Source organism: Mustelus asterias, chromosome 26 (assembly GCF_964213995.1).
Source record: "Mustelus asterias chromosome 26, sMusAst1.hap1.1, whole genome shotgun sequence".
Classification (NCBI taxonomy): Eukaryota; Metazoa; Chordata; class Chondrichthyes; order Carcharhiniformes; family Triakidae; genus Mustelus; species Mustelus asterias.
The window spans coordinates 12,504,731-12,522,612 of record NC_135826.1 but is presented as its reverse complement, the minus strand read 5'-3'; positions in this window follow the sequence as shown (position 1 = coordinate 12,522,612).

Sequence of the window (17,882 nt, the reverse complement as noted above, 5' to 3'; positions counted from 1 at the left end):
TGCTCCAATTCCCGTGGCGGGTGGGGTGGTAAAATTACGGCAGAGGTACTCTGGGGAATTGATGCACCATCAATCGAGCAAAGACTAGTTTGTATGCAAGAACAAATAGGCTTTTATTAGCAAAAGACTTGGAGCACACCCATGCCGATGAACTGGTCCAGACTGAGGCGGGGGGGGGTGGAGAGCAGTCGCTTTTATACCTGGACCAGAGGGGGGAGGAGTCTCGGGTAGAGCCAGCAGGGATGTGTCCAGGCATGTCACATATACAGGTAATAAGCTAACAGTGGTTTACCACAGGAATGTCTTTCAAAATGGTGCACATGCTCGGAGGAGGATAAATATGTCAGATGAGGTTCTAGGATCAGGAAGAAGATGAAAGCATAATAAACAAGAGCAGATGTAGGTTATCGAGGCCCTCGAAACCTGTAACTATTCAATAAGATTATGACTGGTTTCTTGCTCAACTTTCCATTTTATCCACACATCCATTCAATCCCTTGGTGTCCAAAAGTACTGATCAATCTTAAAGATATTCAACAACTGATCCGTAACACTCTGGACTCACAACCCTGAACGAAGACATTTCTCCGAAATGACGGCGCCTGAACAAAATAAGGAATTTCAGAGGAGCAATGACATAAATAACTTGATAAAATAAAAAATAAAGGTCACGAGTGAAACTGGGATTAACTATTGGCTGAGGGCAAAATACTGCCGATGCTGGAATCTGAAACAAAAGCAGAAAATGCTGGAAAATCTCATCAGGTCTGGCAGCATCTGTGGATCATCCAGACTCAAAACTTTGGCTTTATTCTCTCTCCACAGATGCTGCCAGACCCACTGAGATTTTCTGTTTTTGTTAACTATTGGCTGACAAGTTTTGTTTGTAGTTTGATCAAAAGTGTGAAGATGATGATAGTCCCGAAGTTTCTAACATCATGAGATTTTACTCACGCTGGGTACACACTCCCAGAGGAGGGCCTGTGGCCCATTGCGTAGGGTTGGTGTTTCCAAGCCGGAAGCTCTGGGTTCAAATCCCACTCCAGGACTTGATGTCCAAAGAAGGTGTGTTCATAACACACACCTTCATTCTGACAATGGCTGGCGGTAAGAGCAGGAGAGACTCCTGGTCAGCCATGCTTGATATGGAGTGGTGTCCCTCAAGCTAAAGCCTCTGGTAGCCTGTTCCAGGACTAAGGAAACAAATGAAAGTCTGCCTTGTGCACCATTGGCTGCAGAAAGCGAAACAAGAACATTCTCCCAGCATGTGATGGGTTCACAAATGAGGAAACCTCCAGCCTTTTAATTTAAAGGATAAAAACATCACTTCATACAAGTATGCTATGATGTGGAGATGCTAGGGTTGGGCTGGGGTGAGCACAGTAAGAAGTCTCAGAACACCAGGTTAAAGTCCCACAGGTTTATTTGGTATCACAAGCTTTCGAAGCGCTGCTCCTTCAACAGGTGAGTGGGATCTCCAATAAACCTGTTGGACTTTAACCTGGTGTTCTGAGAGTTCTTACTGTACAAGTATGCTACCGACTGATCACAGAATCATAGAATCCCAACAATGCAGAAGGAGGTTATTCAGCCCATCAAGTCTGCACCGACCACAATCCCACCCAAGCCCCATCCACACAACCTCATATATTTACCCTGTTAGTCTCCCTGGCACTAAGGGGCAATTTAGCATGGCCAATCAACCTAACCTGCACATCTTTAGACCGTGGGAAGAAACTGGAGCACCCAGAGGAACCCACGCAGACACGGGGAGAATGTGTAGACTCCACACAGACAGTGACCTGAGACAAGAATTGAACCTGGGTCCCTCACTGCTGCGAGGCAGCAGTGCTAACCACTGTGCCACCATGCCGCCCTGTGTGCTCCTGGCGGAAAATTATGTAACAAAATGTATAAACTTTTAAAAATTTCTCTCCTATATCTAAAGAGGATCCCATGTCATCAGCTTGACATTCATCCAACTGTCAGTAAAGACAATGGTCATGTTGACACATTAGGGAAAATAAGACGCTGATGTCAGGATCTCGAAAGTACAAGATTATATACGTTTTTGGAGACAAATGTGGGAAATGTGTTTCACGCAAGTTCCTGAATTAATTCAGAAAAAAAGTGGAACTAATGCCTAGTTACTGCTGCAGACTGGCAGATGGTGAGAAAGATGGAAAGCCAAAGGCAAATTACGGTGACCATTTTTCAGAGAGCTAGCGTTAATTCAATGCATCTGGCCCATATTTTACACCAGGGACTATTGCCTGCAAAACCTCATGCGCAAACTCCCACAGAACCGGCCGGGTTTGAGCCAGCAAGGCAACTTTCATCGCTACGCACATTTTGTACAATCTCAAAATGTTCCTCATCAAAAGAGTTTAATTCCTCTCTGTTGGATTGTCAAGAAGTGTCACCTTTCGTTCATGAAAGGACAAATTTGTGGCGAAGCAGAGATCCACCATTTTGTTTCTCTCTGCCTAAAGGCCTTTCAGATGATCTCCCACAGTATTCTCCTTTGAATGCAGCAAGATCTGTGACTGAGGATCAGCAAGGCAGCTTATTTGGAGCCTTTAGAGCTGTCTGAGATATTCCACTGGGAAAAGCATAATCTTAAAATTCTTGCTAAACTAGTTAAAAGAAAACCTTGGAAGATCTGCCAGGCAAAGTATTCTGAGAATGTGGCACACATTGCCCCAGAAGATCATAGAATCATAGAATCCCTACAGTGCAGAAGGAGGCCATTCAGCCCATCAGGTTTGCACCGACAACAATTCCACCTAGGCCTTATCCCCTTAACTCCACATATTTACCCCGCTAATCCCTCTAACCTACGCATCTTGGGACACTAAGGAGCAGTTTAGCATGGTCAATGCACCTAACCCACACATCTTTGGACTATGGATGGAAACTGGAGCACCCTGAGGAAACCCACGCAGGCACGGGGAGAATGTGCAGATTCCGCACAGTGACCCAAACCGGGAATTGAACCCAGGTCACAGGAGCCGTGAAGCAGCAGTGCTAACCACTATTACACCGTGATGCAGAATTAATTGAGGTGCTTAAAGGGTGATCAACCCTAACTTAGGCAAAGACAGAAATGTGGAGAAAGGGTTCCAAAGGCTGAATTTTACAGCACCGTTGCATCAGAGATGGGGCCAAGGAATGCAGCGAACTGCTCAAAAGTCCATTGACTTCGGCAGGACTGGAAAATCCCATTGACGAGAAGGGGCCGTAAAATTCTGCCCCCAGAGCCCATGGTTAACAGAATGATTGTAGAGAAGATTAGGTGCATTCAACAGATGGCTTGTCCCAAATATTAAGGTGTCGTCTAACAATTTTTCTTTTGAATTGACAATGGCAGCATACTTTGAACAGAAGCACTCTAGCTTTGACAAAGGGTCACCTGGATTCGAAACATCAGCTCTTTTCTCTCCTTACAGATGCTGCCAGACCTGCTAAGATTTTCCAGCATTTTCTCTTTTGGATTCAGATTCCAGCTTCTGCAGTGATTTGCTTTTATCCAGTGTAATTGGCTCCTCTCTCTTTCCTTCCGATGTTAAATCATTTTAACCAAGAAGTCTCAAATACAGTAGATTTTAGGCCTTATGGAACAACATGCGCACATCATCTGTTAAATTTCTTAGCACTGAGGTGCCTTCTCAAGAACCACCCCACAGACAGGCATCAAGGAACACAAATCTTTATTCAGTCTACTCGCTCCACACTCCTAACGTTGACTGTCCGCTCAGGGCAGTTTCCAACCAGCTCACCCCTCACACCCCAGGTCACCTGACTCATTTCCTTAAAGGGGTTATGCCCCAACATGCATAATGTCATCCTCAAAGCAATATCTCCAATTGCCATTTAAAGGTGAATTAGATCTTGTTCAGTCAGCGTATTCCAGCGCCCTGAGGACTTCGATGCATCTGAAGTAGAGTTCATCACCCACCATATCATCAAACCCAAAACAACTTACAGTTCACAAGAAATATGTGGGCCAGAATTTTCCGGCCGTTCACGCCAGTCTTGCTGCAGTCAACGGAGATTTGGCTGAGCGCCAAACTCTCCATCTTCGCTTGCAGCGGTGGTGGTGATTGGCTGACAAATTCCCGCTGTTGTGTCTGTAAAAGTCAACCCTGCGGATTATAGGATCTGTGGCGCACACAGGGAGCAGAAGTTAATGCCCCCGCCCCCGGTACGGACTGGGAGGTGGGAGGATGTCATTCAGTTAGAAGTGAAGGTGCAGAGTGGAGTGGCCCTCACCATCCCGACTCCCCCGATTATAAATCAGGTGCAGGGAGGTTGGTCTTCCCAACCCGGGAGTAATTGACGCTGTTGAGCTCCATTGCCCTCGAAAACTGACCAACTCCCCTCATCCCCTCGCTGGGGTCTGCCTGATTGACTCTGTTACAATCCCCCTAATTTAGCTGCACTCCGGTGCTGCTCCTACTCTTGGGTCTATACTCATAGAATCATAGAGTCCCTACAGTGCAGAAGGGGGCCATGCAGCCCAGCAAGTCTGCACCGACCACAATCCCACCCAGGCCACATCCCCACAACACCCATGCATTTATCTTGATAATCTCCCTGACACTAAGGAGCAATTTAGAATGGCCAATAAACCTAAGCCGCAAATCTTTGGACCGTGCGAGGAAACTGGAGCATCTGGAGGAAACCAATGCAGACACGGGGAGACAGTGACCCAAGCTGGGAATCGAACCCAGGTCCCGGCGCTATGAGGCAGCAGTGCTAACCACTGTGCCACTGTACTGCTGCTCATGATAGCATGATGCAGACTCTTCTGCAGATTGCACACAGATTAGGCGACCGCTATGCAGGACACATCCACTCAGTCTATACGCATGACCCTTAATTCTCCACCTACCTCCTGCTTTGATGCCAATGTCCTTAAACTCCTACACTCTCCCAATAAAACTCTACAGAAGTTCGAGAAACTGCATCTCACCTTTCAATTAGCCACCTAACAACATTAATTCTGCAAATTTCCATTTTTCCATCGAGAACCATTTTGGTTTTTTTTGCTTTTTCCATTACATTTCCTCTTGTCATGCACCCTTTGTCTTTTAACCTCTCCTGCTTTCCACCCTATAACAGCCAATTACCATCCTCCACCCCCTCTTTCCCTCCTTCTGTTCATCACTTAAAGCCTGTTAGACTATTCCAACTCTGACAAAAGATTATTAACCTGAAACGTGGGAGTCGGTTTTAACTCGATGCAATGCAATGGGTTTTGAACGGGTTAAAACAAGGCCCACCATCTCTGTTTTTCCTTCCTCAGCTGCAGACTGACTTGCTGAGCATTGCCAGCTGTTATTTCTGTTTTTTAGCAGCATTTTGCTTTAATATTCCGTTCTATCTTGCCAGGGAGAGTCAGGCTGAGTGAGCACATGGCTACGTTGGCACTGCAGACTTCACTTTGGGGGGCAGGGTGCCACTATCTGCATGCCCCGCATGCCAAATGTAAACTCTGCCCCCTACACCAGAACTAAAAAGGATTCCACTCCTTTAATGTTCAGCCACTGAGTGACTGGTCAACACAGAGGGTCATGATCCCGGATCCTGAAAGCCTTCGCTCTGCAGCTGTCCACATTGGCCTTCTGCACTTGTAATCCAAGGCAGGCCAAGGGTGGCTATTGAATGACAAGAGTCAAGTGTAACCCATGCACCCATGCATAGCATGCATAAAATGAATGCCACGTAGCCATGTAGCGGAGATAGAGCAGTGAAACACAGGGGCTGGAGTTCTCCAACCCCCCGTTCATGTTTGCGGGATTCTCCAGTCCCACCAGCAGCGCACCCCCGCCCATGGGGTTTCCTGCTGGCATGGGGTGACATCAATGGGAATTCCCATTGACAGTGGCGGGACCAGAGAATCCCTCTGTTAGAAAACAACGCGCCATCTACCGCCAGCCAGAAACACTAGAAGGTGGGAGGTCTCATTAAATGGCACAAAATGTATCGGGAACGGAGGATGACATCTTCCCGGTGCCACAGTAAATTCCCAATGGCAGGTACCGCAGTGGCGCGTTTGCCCATCGGGTCATCATTCTGCCAATTGACTGCCCAATTATGGATCCAGCCCCACTGATATTTTACTGGGTTCAGGAGGCTTTGCCTTGTGGGGACAAAGCCACCAACTGGCCACCTAGCAGCTTTCAGGAGGGGACCTCTGCCACTTGAAGATGATGCCCCGTGATTGCTAGGCCTGACACCAGGCATAAACAAATGTAGCTTGTCTTGGAAGTGCCTCTTGTGATGATACTGTGCTACTGGTTTAGAAACATAGAAACATAGAAAAACTACAGCACAAAACAGGCCCTTCGGCCCCACAAGTTGTGCCAAACATATCCCTATCTTTTAGGCCTACCTATAACCCTCCATCCTATTAAGTCCCATGTACTCATCCAGGAGTCTCTTAAAAGACCCTATTGAGTTTGCCTCCACCACCACTGCCGGCAGCCGATTCCACTCGCCCACCACCCTCTGTGTGAAAAACTTCCCCCTAACATTTCCCTGTACCTACCCCCCAGCACCTTAAACCTGTGTCCTCTCGTAGCAGCCATTTCCACCCTGGAAAAAAGCCTCTGAGAGTCCACCCAATGTTTATCTGATGTTTCTGTAGAATGTCTTAAAGTTCAGTTATTTTTCTATAGGTATTCAATGCATTTCGGGAACATACAGCTCAGATGCTGGAAAGCAGGATAATTACTCATTTTAGCCATGTGGTGTTTATTTAGGATAGACTTTTGTTTATAAGTGATAAAAAAACACCCCATGATGTTTTTTGATTGAAGGAATCGAAGGTGAGTTTTGGCCATGTGATCATGTGATTGATGGGAGGATCTTGCTTTGTAGCAGTGAGAAAACCAGCTTGCTGTTTAGTTGCTGACTGAAGCTGTTTAAAGAAGAGGTCTGCTCTCTCTCTCCCTGTGAAGCCATGTGTCGGCAGCATGGATAAGTTGGGCCGAAGGGCCTGTTTCCATGCTGTAAAGCTCTATGACTCTATGGCTCTAAGTCTCTCTTTGTAAAGTCTCTCTGTAGCTTCAGGGCTTTCTTCATTAATTTAAAGCAAGTATGCCTGAGTTTGCTGACTGTATTTAACGTGGGTTTAAGTCTATGGGAAGACTGTTGCTTATTTGGAACTGAAATAGTGATAAGTTAGAACTTAGAGTTGTTTCTTTTCGTGTTTAAAGATTATTCAACTGTTAAGACTTAAACTGCTTCATTCTGTTAGAGTTATAATTAAACTATGTTATGAATAAAGCTTGCTTGATAAAAGGATCCTTAATTTGTCAGTGGAATTACCGGTGGGGCAAAGCATCCTTTCCTCACATTCATGCAAAAATAGATAAATTGTTGGGGTCCAGTCTGGCTTCATAATGAACCTTGGGATTCTGGTCCGGGAAGGGGGTTTTCACAGTAACTTCATTGCAGTGTTAATGTAAGCCTACTTGTGACACTAATAAATAAATTTTAAACTTTTAAACTTTAAACTTTATCACTCTCCTTCCTCCTGTAACCCCATCACTCCGTGCGAAGATTGGAGCCTTCGGCCTTGACAGCATGGCTGCTCACATGTTGACAAAATCCAGCGCGCCGCTCCTGCCGCTTGGACACCTCTGGAGGAGCTCTGTAGTACTTGGTCGCAGAGGATTTGTGGTGATCTGCTGATGATCATGGGAAGATAGTCATTGCCAGCAGCTATATGGAGAGCAACTGAGGAGCTTGGGATAGAGGAGGAGGATGAAAAGATGTGGCTGTGATGACTTCAATTCGGCAATTGAGGTTGGCCTATTGGAGTGTGAATTCCTCGATTAAGGATCCAATTGATGGGCCAATCAGGGAGTCTTTGCCTTGTACGTAACCGTGAGTGTCAGTTCCTCTGATGCCCCCAGAGGTAGACTGCAAACTGCGAGCACTCTGTGTACTGCTGTTCGAGTTTGTAAATAAAGGGATCTTGGTGAAGGGACTTCAGTCTCCGCAGACTTTTTACAATGGTCTAGACAGGCCCTTTCTGGCCATGTTATCTGTGAAAAGCACATCCAAGAGCAATGCCAGTAACTGCAACACCAATTCCCCTTTCATTGATAGCCCCACAATTTACCTTCCACTGACACTGACTCCCTCAGCGTCTACCTGGTCACAGTACAAATATAAAACCCATCACAAGATAATCTAATCAAACAAAATCTATAAATTAGTGACATTGAATTCAGAAGTCAACAAATCATCCTTGTGAGTTCACGTTTCTCTCCCTTACGCAGTAGTGCCCAATGGCTGGTGGCAGGCTGCTGATTTTCAATGTCAGACTCGACTGAGGGCCTTTGAGGATGGCCGTGAGCAGCTCTGGGCCCAGAAGGCCCGGATGTGAACTGCACCATCTTCAGCTGATAAATCAGAAGAGAGTGCGGAATGAGGGGGAGGTGGGACGTGACAAGGACAATCAGGTATACGGACAACTTCATCTTCTGTGGTTTCTGGCATAGTACTGATCATATGCTCAGCAATGCTTATCCCAATAATCATAGAATCATAGAATCCCTACAGTGCAGAAGGAGGCCATTCGGCCCATGGAGCCTGCACTGACAACAATCCTACCCAAGCCCTATCCCTGTAACCCCATGTATTTGCCCAGCTAATCCCCCTGACACTAAGGGGCGGGCAATTTAGCATGGCCAATCCACCCATCCTGCACATCTTTGGACTGTGAGAGGAAACTGGAGCACTCGGAGGAAACCCTAGCAGACACGGTGAGAACTCCCAAAGCCAGAATTGAACCCAGGTCCCTGGAGCCGTGAGATAACAGTGCTAACCACTATGCCACCATGCCACCCAAAGAATAGCACAGTCACCTTCATGGGGGGTTAGGACATACAGGTTGGTCTCCAGTGCTGCATCTGAAAGCCCTGGGGATCACTCTCTCATGTGTTGGTCCATTGTTCAATCTTGCACAGGGCAGATTGGCTTCCCACATGATTGCCAGTCCGTGCCTTAGCCATACACACCCCCCATTCATGAGCTTTAAGCAGGCTGGCTTTAACTAACCATGAAATGGAGATGCCGGCGTTGGACTGGGATAAACACAGTAAGAAGTCTCACAACACAAGGTTAAAGTCCAACAGGTTTATTTGGTAGCAAAAGCCACTAGCCTTCGGAGCGCTGCTCCTTCATCAGGTAAGTCTTACCTGATGAAGGAGCAGCACGCTCCGAAAGCTAGTGGCTTTTGATACCAAATAAACCTGTTGGACTTTAACCTGGTGTTGTGAGACTTCTTACTGTTGTAGCGGGATCCCTCTTTTTAACTCCACTGGGCTTATTTTAGGCTTGGTTCTCCGTTACCCAAACCCCAACTAATGCCCGAGTGATTCCCGCTCTCGCCGATGGAACAACGGCCACCTTGCGTCTACTTCACTAGAGTAGCGCTCCCAAGAGAGAGAAAAGGAAATTGCTGCCTATCCACTACCTGGCAGCCTTTCCTGAGTGGGCGGTTTCGAAGCGCCCAGGGTACCCTCAGTTCTCGACTCCGGAATTATGGTAAGGGATATTTAATATTGTGACTTGGTCAGAGATCGTTGGTGAGAAATTGAAAAGATCAAAACGGACTCCAATGGAAGTCAAAGATATATATATATATATATATTTGTTAAAACATCAAGGTCAATCACCAAACACCAGGAAAACAACACACAATGCCTTATGCTCTATAAGACTATAGCTATGGAAGGAATACTAAAATGGGCACAACGGAATGCTTACTTTACACAAGTTTACCAGTGTCTTAAACTATGAAAGGTGCATGCAAAAGCCTCCCCCCCCCCTTTCCCCAAAGCCTCATCCACTATGATGATCTCGGGAACTTCACAAATTACCGGGGGATACTCACAATCCTAGTTTAAATTGCTCAGTGGGCTTCGGGCTGCGTGCTGGAGATGAACGAGAGGCAGGAACAGGAGAAGAGAGTGGAGGGTGCTGCCATGCTGGTCCGAAGAGAAAAGAGAGAGACCAGAGCTTGCTTGTCCCTTTTTAAAACCTGAAGCAGTGATTCTCTCACACAAAACAGTCTCTGATCATTGACAGTTTTGATTGACTGGGACAAAAGGGCCGACAGCCTTAATTGACATTTTAATGTCTTTTAAATGTTCTCTGAGTCATCCTGATTGGAATCCCATCAGCGAGATGAGTCATTGATGTTGTCTGTGGATGGAATGATCTCTGTTCTCATTGTCTCGCTGCTGGGCTATTTACTTCTTGTCTGCTGGTCATGGTTTCTCCTTTGTTTCCTGTTGATTAGATTATCCCTGTCTCGACCTTCTCGTTATTCCCAGCCTCTTGCATATTCATGTGGCTGTGAAGGTTCCTGACAACCAGTCGGCCATTTTCCTTATCCCATGGACGATTAGCCCTAAAACTTACACTGTGTTTAACTAACCACTCACAGAGTTGGCTCCTGTTGAAACATCCAACCAATCAACATCACAGCGAGCGCTGACTGGATGTTGAAATGGTTGAGATGACTGTGCCGTCTGCATTCCATTGGACATGAACCCCCCCACCCCACACCCCCCCCCTCCTCCACCCATTATCAGGGGCTATCAATACCCCCATTGCTGTAAGGTGACAGCTCGATAATAATTAGAAACACACACTACTCAATATGGTAACTCTGCGTCCAAATATTTGCCTGAACTGAAAAGTAATGTCCTGCAAAGATGGATATGTTTTGTCAGAACCCGAGTGAACATTCCATTACATATTTTAACAAAATGTAAAATAAAAGGCTGGGAGACTGACTTTTATACAACACCGTGTAAAATAATGAAAATGACAGATGGAACATATTCTTGCAGGCAAATTATTTAGACAGCTCCGCAGCACTATTGAGATGCAAAGAGTCTGATTTAGAAATCAAAACATAATGGAGAAGACATGACAAAATATATATCAGGAAGATTTAAGGAAAAGCACAGATTGTCAGCATGTTATTGAGCAATTACGGCGATTTGGGTTGAGTTATAAAAGAAGGAAATTAATTTTAAAGTGGTATGTGCTACACAAAATGATCATAGAAACCATAGATTCCCTATAGTACAGAAGGAGACCATTCGGCCCATCAAGTCTGTACCGACCACAATCCCACCCAGGCCCTATTCCCGCAACCCCACATATTTACCCTGCTAATCGCCCTGACACTAGGGTCAATTTAGCATGGCCAATCAATCTAACCCGCACATCTTTGGACTGTGGCAGAAAACTGGAGCACCCGGAGGAAACCCACGCAGACATGGGGAGAATGTGCAAACTCCACACTGACAGTGACCCGAGGCTGGAATTGAACCGGGGTCAGTGGCGCTGTGAGGCAGCAGTGCTAACCACTGTGCCACCATGCCACCCTTGATCTGATTTGATATGACATCACAGCTTGTTTTGTTATCCACCAGAGTGACATAAATGTGACTGGGCTATGTGGGGGGTAACTCTGCAGCTGTCCCATATCTATGGTGAGGGAAGCAGCACCTTCTAAGGATTGACAAATTATTATTTGAAACCCGTTGGGACAGACATTGTCATGTGGGAACAACGATGACCTTTAAGCCAGTGGGAAATTTGAAATACCTCTGACCCAAATTATTATTTTTTTATTCATTCGTGGGACATGGGTGTCGCTGGCTGGCCAGCATTTATTGCCCATCCCTAGTTGCCCTTGTTCAGAGGGCAGTTGAGAGTCAACCACATTGCTGTGGATCTGGAGTCACATGTAGGCCAGACCAGGTAAGGACGGCAGATTTCCTTCCCTAAAGGACATGAGTGAACCAGATAGGTTTTTCCGACAATCGACAATAGTTTCATTGTCATCAGTAGATTCTTAATTCCAGATTTTTTTTGTTATTGAATTCATGGCAGGATTCAAACCCAGGTCCCCAGAACATTAGCTGAGTTTCTGGATTAATAGTCTAGTGAAAATGCCTCTAGGCCATCACCTCCCCAAATAATGATCTGGTTAGATCATTGGATGTAGTGAACAAATCCAAGTTTGATACTTACCCTGCAAGACGTGAATCAGATGCTTCGCATGAAACTCTTGGCAATGACACTAGGGTTGCCAAGCTTTGGATTGGCCCAAATTGAAGATCAATTTCTGTACACTGTTGTGTATTTTTAAAAAAATCATTTGTGGGCATTGCTGGTTGGCCAGCATTTATTGCCCATCCCTAGTTGCTCTTGGAGAGCAGTTGAGTCAACCACATTGCTTTGGGTATGGAGTACATATAGGCCAGACCAGATTTCTTTCCCTAAAGGACATTAGTAAACCAAATAGGTTTTTCCTGACAATTGACAATGGTCATCAGTAGATTCTTAATTCCAGATATCTTTTATTGAATTCAAACTACACCATCTGCCGTGGCAGGATTTGAACCCAGAACCCTGAGTTTCTGGATTAATAGTCTCGCCATAATACCACTAGGCCATCGTCTCCCCATGTGTGACTCTGGGGTAAAATCAGAGGCATAATGAAAAAGATTTTTTAAAAAACATTTCTCTTTACCAGATAGACATATGAAAATGGGATGGGAGGAACTGTTTGGCTAACAGGCAAGCATCATCGAATTGGGTAATGAGTCATTTGTCTTTCCAATTGGCATTGGAAGGCAGTGCGTCACAATGGATATTTCAGTTGACAAATGGTTGGACCTTGGGGGAAGGTTATGTGATGAAACATCCAAAAATACATTTAATCACAGTTAGCAACCTTAAATGACCCATAGCTACTGATACATGGAACAAACCCCCAACTAATAACCAGTCCCATAGCTCCTTCATGCAAATGCCTGAATAAATAACTAATTGGAACAGAAGTAGAATTTATTGGGATAAACTAAATTGGAATGTTCAAACAATCTGCAGGATGATTGGTTAGTTCCTATGCTGCTGTGGTTGGCTCAATGTGGTGGACATTTGGCCAGGATTGAACAGAAGAGATCATTTGATTTAATTTGATTTATTATTGTCACATGTATTGGTGCACAATGAAAAATATTGTTTCTTGTGGGCCACACAGACCAAGCATACCGTTCATAGAGAACTTAGGGGAGAAGGAAAAAAGAGGGTGCAGAGTATAGTGTTACAGTCATAGCTAGGGTGGAGAGAAAGGTGAACTTAATGCAAGGTAGGTCCATTCAAAAGTCTGATGGCAGCAGGAAAGGAGCTGTTCTTGAGTCGGTTGGTATGTGATCTCAGACTTTTGTATCTATTTCCTGACAGAAGAAGATGGAAGAGAGTGTGTTCAGGGTGCGTGGGGTCCTTAATTATGCTGGTTGCTTTTCTGAGGCAGCGGAAAGTATAGGCAGAGTCAATGGATAGGAGGCTGGTTTACTGGGCTATGTTCACAACCTTTTGTAATTTCTTGTGGTCTTGGTCAGAGCAGGAGCCACACCAAGCTGTGGTACATCCAGAAAGGGTTCTTTCTATGGTGCATCTGTAAAAGTTGGTGAGAGTCACAGCATCTGGGGACAGATTCCGAAGTTATTATTTTGTGACTGTCCAAAGATGTGCAGGTTGGTTGGATTGGCCATGCTAAATTACCCCTTTGTGTCCCAAGTTTTGATGGATTAGCCACGGTAAATGTGTGGGGTTACAGGAATAGGGTGGGGGAGAGGGCATGGATAAGAAGCTCTGTCAGAGAGTTAGTGTTGACGCGATGGAAGGAATGGCCTCTTTTACACCGTAGGGATTCTATGATTCTCTGACTGGTTTTACTGTTGAAAGGAGTCCCAGATTTGAGACAGTATAGAGGAAAGGGGAGATTGGATATTCTTAGCATCTCCTGGGTAGTGTATTCAGAAAGACTTGGCAAGCTGAGACTGAACAGGGCTCCATACTCAGCCAGTCACAGTCCAAGGATCTTGGCTGAAGATACTGCAAAACTCAGTACACTGAGGCAAGAAGTGGAAAAGAAGCAAACGCAACTCGCATTTTAAAAAATAAACTCAGGAGATGAAATCCGCAAATGATGTGAGCACGAGGACAATGTGTGACACTCTGATGAAGGATAACCTTAAAGGAGCATTTGGAAGAACAAGGTCTTATTGAACCAGCATGATTTCCATAAGGAAAGGTCACATCTGACCAACTGATGGGATTTCGTGCAAAGTGCATAGATCAGAGGGGATGGCACAGTGGTATTATTGCTTGACTATTAATCCAGAAACTCAGCTAATGTTTTGAGGACCTGGGTTCAAATCCCGCCACGGGATTGAATTTAAATTTAATAAAAAATATCTGGAATTAAGAATCTGCTGATGACCCTGAAACCATTGTTGATTGTCAGAAAAACCCACCTCGTTCACTAATGTCCTTTAGGGAAGGAAATCTGTGAGCCACTCAGTTCAAGAGCAATTAGGGATGGGTAATTAATGCTGGCCAGCCAGCGACGCCCATGTCACATGCATTAATTTAAAAAATAGCTTGGGATGACATATTGCATGTTAGTTAAGAAGATTTCAGGAAAGCATGTGGACATTTCTCCACATGCTAGCCTGATTTATCCCTGTCTCATGGGAATGACAAATATTAGGTTGGGTTGATGCATAGATGAAAATTAGGCAACAAAGGTATATGGAAGAAGGGAGAGGGGTGTCAGAGTTGAAACTAGTTGGGCACCTCCCCCATATCTGATCTCCCCTTCACCCCCATGCCCTTGGATGCCCAACCCTCCCCTGTGTCCACCACCTGCCACCCACCAGCCCCCTGCCCTACGTCCACCACCACAATATCCAACCTCCAGCTCTCTTCCGATATCCAACACCCCTGACCTTTGAATCCCCCCCACCCCATTCTGACATCCCCCCCCCCCCCGGCTAAATTCTCCACCTCCGAAAACCCTCCATCCCAAGCTCTGATTTCTCCCCCTCCCCAGACCAAAACCTATCTATCTATGTTGTCCATGATAAGCTATTTTCAATGGGACTTTAAAACCTAGCTGCTTTATATCAGTAAGGAAAGGGGTGTGTGTTCCTTAACTCCCTCTATATTAGACTTCAATATTGGCACTTATGGACAGCTGTCATACCTGCATCCCCCCGGCATGAATCAGCAAGGTCAGTTGGGTTAGGTACAAAAGAAATTGAGTACGGACGCTGATTGCCACTCTGAGTAACTTACAACCCAAAATTAAGTTGTGTTATTTCTTGTCATATGAACATGGGGCAGAACATTCCATGAGGACTCTGTATGCCGACACTATAGAATCCTGGACCTTATGTAGTAATGCAAAAATAATGAATGTACTAAACCACCTCACCTGAGTTACTGAAAGCCCCGATATTCCCCTCTCCCCCACCCCATGGATGTGGTAGGCTTGGGCCATTTAAATTGCCACTGAGGGAGATCTTACCAAAAAAAAATTCTAAGTGTCAAATGTGTGTGAAAATGATGAAGAATTGTGCCGTTTATTTTGGGCAAGTTAAAACTTGAACCTTACCACAGTCGGTCAAAAAATGAAGCCAAATCTGGCAGCACGCAGGAGGGAGCAGGGCCTAGACTTGCCAAAAGCTGGCAGCTGGCAGCAAACATCAAAACTGCACATGCTGTGTGAGCACAGAGATCTGTCATTCACTGCCTCCCCCAGCTTTGGCTAGCCTTTGTGGCCGATTCCACACCCCCCTCTCCCAGCCGCCACCCCCCCTCCCCCCCCCTCACCCCCCCCCTCCCCCACCCCACCCCCCCACTGTGCAACCACGGGGCTCCTCAGACTGCCCCCATCCCCCCAGCTATTGCAGAACTCAGTGGCTGAAACCCCGCCCCCCACTCCCCATCGTACATGGATGATCACCGATTGCACAGTGCTCAGCAATCCACCCCCGATCCGCCCACCTCCTTGGCACTGCTCGGAGCCCGGTGGACATTGCCAGTGTGCCAGGCTGGCAGTGCCAGGGTGCTCAATGGGCAATGCCAGGGTGCCAGGCTGGCACTGCTAGGGTGTCAGACCTGCTAAGTAAGCACTGGCCAAGGGGCACCCCCCTGTTCCTGACCTCCCAGGGCGTCTCATTTATAGTGTATCCATCCACATTTCCATTGGATTTAAATATTACAATCAGCCTCGCACCCTTTTTGGGCGAAATGCTGATCGCGTCAGATATCTGGTGTGGGTAAGATTGCAAGAGGTGAGAAATTGGGCATGAACCTGATTTTTCGTCTCTCTTGCAATCTTACCATCTTGCCCCGCCCATCGGCCGGCGGGGTGAGGAGGTAAGGTCACGACCATTTACTTTCGCGAGACCATAATATCCTGCTGAGCCAGAAGGGCAGCAAGATCCTGGCCTACTTTTAAAAATTTGACTTTGGTGCCAGCTTTCAGTCAAACTATCTTTCATTATTTGCAACATGTTGATTCAAACTCCCTGCCTGAAATCATACTCATCTGCCACCTTGTTCTCCCTGTGGATTTAGCCTGTGGTGATTGTCCCTTTAAGGGCAACACAGCAGAGGAAGGACCACATGGCCTGGGTGACCAATTAGGACTCAGAGTTTGGAATCACCCCCACAACTGCCCCATCTCCCCTTACAATTACCCCCCACCCCCCCCCCCCCATGCCCCCCACCCCAACACCCCATCTGCTGCCATGGTGAGACAGGCTCCTGGGCAAAGAGACATTTTGGGAGCTAGCTACAGCCACGAGGCTGCTGCACAACTCCTATTAATGACCACCTTTCATGTTCACTGTTGAAGTCTGTGAAAGTGCATCTTTACATAACCCTCTGAGAGTCTTGTTAAAATGAGCAGGAGCATTTGTGGTACATCTTATATTGTAGGAATATAGGAAGAGGATTAGGCCATTCAGCCCCTCCAGACTACTCCGTCACTCAACTCGATTATAGTGATCCGTACCTCAATTCCATTTGCCCACCTTACCTCCAAATCTATCCCCACCCCCCCCGCCCCGCCCCAGCCTGCAAAAAAATCTATTGTCCCAGCACCCACAGAATTTTGAGGGAGAGAATTCCAGATTTTCTACAACCCTCCATATGAAAAAGACATTCTATAATTTCCCTCCTCAATGCTATAGCTCTAATTTTACATCACGCTGAATTTTATGGGATAATTTGAACAGGTGAATGGTCTGTGAGTTAGGGCACTTTGCCATGAGAGGTGTGCCCGCCAATGGCTTGACACAAACTAACACAATTTTATGGGCAGCGGGGAAGGTGTCAGGTAGGTTATATGCCCATGGCCTGGTTGATTCCCAAAAGTGGGCTATTAATGCCCAATTAAGGGTCTCACCTGACTGCCACTCTGGGTTACTGGGCTGTTGCATTTATTGCCAACACTGTGCATGCGAGTTCAGGTGTCTGACTCCGTCACTGAGAGAAACAGAACAGGCAACCCTGACAAATCAAATTCTAGACAACAGAAATAAACATGGTGCTCTGAATATATCTTACATTCTGGAACTACTGAGAGTTAGAAACACAAATCTTTTGAATCCAGACCTGTCAGCAATGTCCCAACCTAAGAACACTTGCTTCTGATTTGACTTGATTTATTATTGTCATATGTTGGCGGAACGGTGGCACAGTGGTTAGCACTGCTGCCTCACAGTGCCAGATGCCTAGGTTTGATTCCCGACTTGGGTCACTGTGTTTGTGGAGTTTGCACATTCTCCCTGTGTCTGCGTGGGTTTCCTCCGGGTGCTCCAGTTTCCTCCCGCACTCCCAAGATGTGCGGGTTAGATTGATTGGCCATGCAAAATTGCCCCCCCTTCGTGTCAGTAGGTAAATGAGTAGGATTATGGGGATAGGGCCTGGGTGGGCAGACTTGATGGGCCAAATGGCTTCCTTCTGCACTGTAGGGATTC